This window comes from Hyla sarda, chromosome 9 (assembly GCF_029499605.1).
Source record: "Hyla sarda isolate aHylSar1 chromosome 9, aHylSar1.hap1, whole genome shotgun sequence".
NCBI classification, from domain to species: Eukaryota; Metazoa; Chordata; class Amphibia; order Anura; family Hylidae; genus Hyla; species Hyla sarda.
Genome location: NC_079197.1, coordinates 164,245,244 through 164,249,003, shown reverse-complemented (window position 1 = coordinate 164,249,003; position 3,760 = coordinate 164,245,244).

The window sequence follows — 3,760 nt, the reverse complement described above, 5'->3', positions numbered from 1 at the left end:
TCAAATTCTCAGGTTCCAAAAAGAGGGGGAGACCCAAAGGGGGGGGTACTGTTACGCCGAGCGCTCCGGGTCCCCGATCCTCCCCGGAGTGCTCACAGCGTTCTCCTATTCGCAGCGCCCCGGTCAGACCTGCCGACCGGGTGCGCTGCGATAATGTTCCCAGCCGGGATGCGATTCGCGATGCGGGACGCGCCCGCTCGCGATGCGCATCCCGACTCGCTTAACAGACCCGTTCCCCGTCTGTGCTGTCCCGGCACGCCGGGTCTTTGCGATTTAAAGGGCCGGTGCGCCACTGATTGGCGCATGAGGTTTTAATCAGTACCTTCACCTGTGCACTTCCCTACTTATACCTCACTTCCCCTGCACTCCCTTGCCGGATCTTGTTGCCATTGTGCCAGTGAAAGCGTTTCCTTGTGTGTTCCTAGCCTGTGTTCCAGACCTCCTGCCGTTGCCCCTGACTACGATCCTTGCTGCCTGCCCTGACCTTCTGCTACGTCCGACCTTGCTCTTGTCTACTCCCTTGTACCGCGCTTATCTCAGCAGTCAGAGAGGTTGAGCCATTGCTGGTGGATACGAACTGGTTGCTACCGCCGCTGCAAGACCATCCCGCTTTGCGGCGGGCTCTGGTGAATACCAGTAGCAACATAGAACCGGTCCACCGACACGGTCCACGCCAATCCCTCTCTGGCACAGAGGATCCACCTCCAGCCAGCCAAATCGTGACAATAGTACTATGGCTGAAGGGTCATTAGACTGCACTGAATAGTACTATGGCTGAAGGGTCATCGGACTGCACTGAGTATTTCTATGGCTGAAGGGTCATTGGATTGCACTGAGTAGTACTATGGCTGAAGGGTCATTGCATTGCACTGAGTAGTACTATGGCTGAAGGGTCATTGGATTGCACTGAGTAGTACTATGGCTGGAGGGTCATTGGATTGCACTGAATGGTACTATGGCTGAAGGGTCATTGGATTGCACTGAGTAGTACTATGGCTGAAGGGTCATTGGATTGCACTGAATAGAACTATGGCTGGAGGGTAATTGGATTGCACTGAGTAGCACTATGGCTGGAGGGTCATTGCATTGCACTGAGTAGTACTATGGCTGAAGGGTCATTGGATTGCACTGAGTAGTACTATGGCTGAAGGATCATTAGATTGCACTGAATAGAACTATGGCTGAAGGGTCATTGAATTGTGCACTGAATAGAACTATGGCTGGAGGGTCATTGGATTGCACTGAGTAGCACTATGGCTGGAGGGTCATTGGATTGCACTGAGTAGTACTATGGCTGAAGGGTCATTGGATTGCACTGAGTAGTACTATGGCTGGAGGGTCATTGGATTACACTGAGTAGTACTATGGCTGGAGGGTGATTGGATTGCACTGAGAAGTACTATGGCTGAAGGGTAATTGGATTGCACTGAGTAGTACTATGGCTGAAGGGTCATTGGATTGCACTGAGTAGTACTATGGCTGGAGGGTCATTGGATTACACTGAGTAGTACTATGGCTGGAGGGTCATTGGATTGCACTGAGTAGTACTATGGCTGGAGGGTCATTGGATTACACTGAGTAGTACTATGGCTGGAGGGTCATTGGATTGCACTGAGTAGTACTATGGCTGAAGGGTCATTGGATTGCACTGAGTAGTACTATGGCTGGAGGGTCATTGGATTGCACTGAGAAGTACTATGGCTGAAGGGTAATTGGATTGCACTGAGTAGTACTATGGCTGGAGGGTCATTGGATTGCACTGAGAAGTACTATGGCTGAAGGGTAATTGGATTGCACTGAGCAGTACTATGGCTGAAGGGTCATTGGATTACACTGAGTAGTACTATGGCTGGAGGGTCATTGGATTGCACTGAGTAGTACTATGGCTGGAGGGTCATTGGATTGCACTGAGTAGTACTATGGCTGAAGGGTCATTGGATTGCATTGAGTAGTACTATGGCTGGAGGGTCATTGGATTGCACTGAGAAGTACTATGGCTGAAGGGTCATTGGATTGCACTGAGTAGTACTATGGTTGAAGGGTCATGGGATTACACTGAGTAGTACTATGGCTGGAGGGTCATTGGATTGCACTGAGTAGTACTATGGCTGAAGGGTCATTGGATTGCACTGAGTAGTACTATGGCTGGAGGGTCATTGGATTGCACAGAGTAGTACTATGGCTGGAGGGTCATTGGATTGCACTGAGTAGTACTATGGCTGAAGGGTCATTGGATTGCATTGAGTAGTACTATGGCTGGAGGGTCATTGGATTGCACTGAGAAGTACTATGGCTGAAGGGTCATTGGATTGCACTGAGTAGTACTATGGCTGAAGGGTCATGGGATTACACTGAGTAGTACTATGGCTGGAGGGTCATTGGATTGCACTGAGTAGTACTATGGCTGAAGGGTCATTGGATTGCACTGAGTAGTACTATGGCTGGAGGGTCATTGGATTGCACAGAGTAGTACTATGGCTGAAGGGTCATGGGATTACACTGAGTAGTACTATGGCTGAAGGGTCATGGGATTACACTGAGTAGTACTATGGCAGGAGGGTCATTGGATTGCACTGAGTAGTACTATGGCTGGAGGGTCATTGGATTGCACTGAGTAGTACTATGGCTGGAGGGTCATTGGATTGCACTGAGTAGTACTATGGCTGAAGGGTCATTGGATTGCACTGAGTAGTACTATGGCTGAAGGGTCATGGGATTACACTGAGTAATACTATGGCTGGAGGGTCATTGGATTGCACTGAGTAGTACTATGGCTGGAGGGTCATTGGATTGCACTGAGTAGTACTATGGCTTGAGGGTCATTGGATTACACTGAGTAGTACTATGGCTGGAGGGTCATGGGACTGCACTGAGTAGTACAATGGCTGGAGGGTCATTGGATTGCACTGAGTAGTACTATGGCTGGAGGGTCATTGGATTGCACTGAGTAGTACTATGGCTGGAGGGTCATTGGATTGCACTGAGTAGTACTATGGCTGGAGGGTCATTGGATTGCACTGAGTAGTACTATGGCTGAAGGGTCATTGGATTGCACTGAGTAGTACTATGGCTGAAGGGTCATGGGATTACACTGAGTAGTACTATGGCTGGAGGGTCATTGGATTGCACTGAGTAGTACTATGGCTGGAGGGTCATTGGATTACTCTGAGTAGTACTATGGCTGGAGGGTCATTGGATTGCACTGAGTAGTACTATGGCTGAAGGGTCATTGGATTGCACTGAGTAGTACTATGGCTGGAGGGTCATTGGATTGCACTGAGAAGTACTATGGCTGAAGGGTAATTGGATTGCACTGAGTAGTACTATGGCTGGAGGGTCATTGGATTGCACTGAGAAGTACTATGGCTGAAGGGTAATTGGATTGCACTGAGCAGTACTATGGCTGAAGGGTCATTGGATTAGACTGAGTAGTACTATGGCTGGAGGGTCATTGGATTGCACTGAGTAGTACTATGGCTGGAGGGTCATTGGATTGCACTGAGTAGTACTATGGCTGAAGGGTCATTGGATTGCATTGAGTAGTACTATGGCTGGAGGGTCATTGGATTGCACTGAGAAGTACTATGGCTGAAGGGTCATTGGATTGCACTGAGTAGTACTATGGCTGAAGGGTCATGGGATTACACTGAGTAGTACTATGGCTGGAGGGTCATTGGATTGCACTGAGTAGTACTATGGCTGAAGGGTCATTGGATTGCACTGAGTAGTACTATGGCTGGAGGGTCATTGGATTACACTG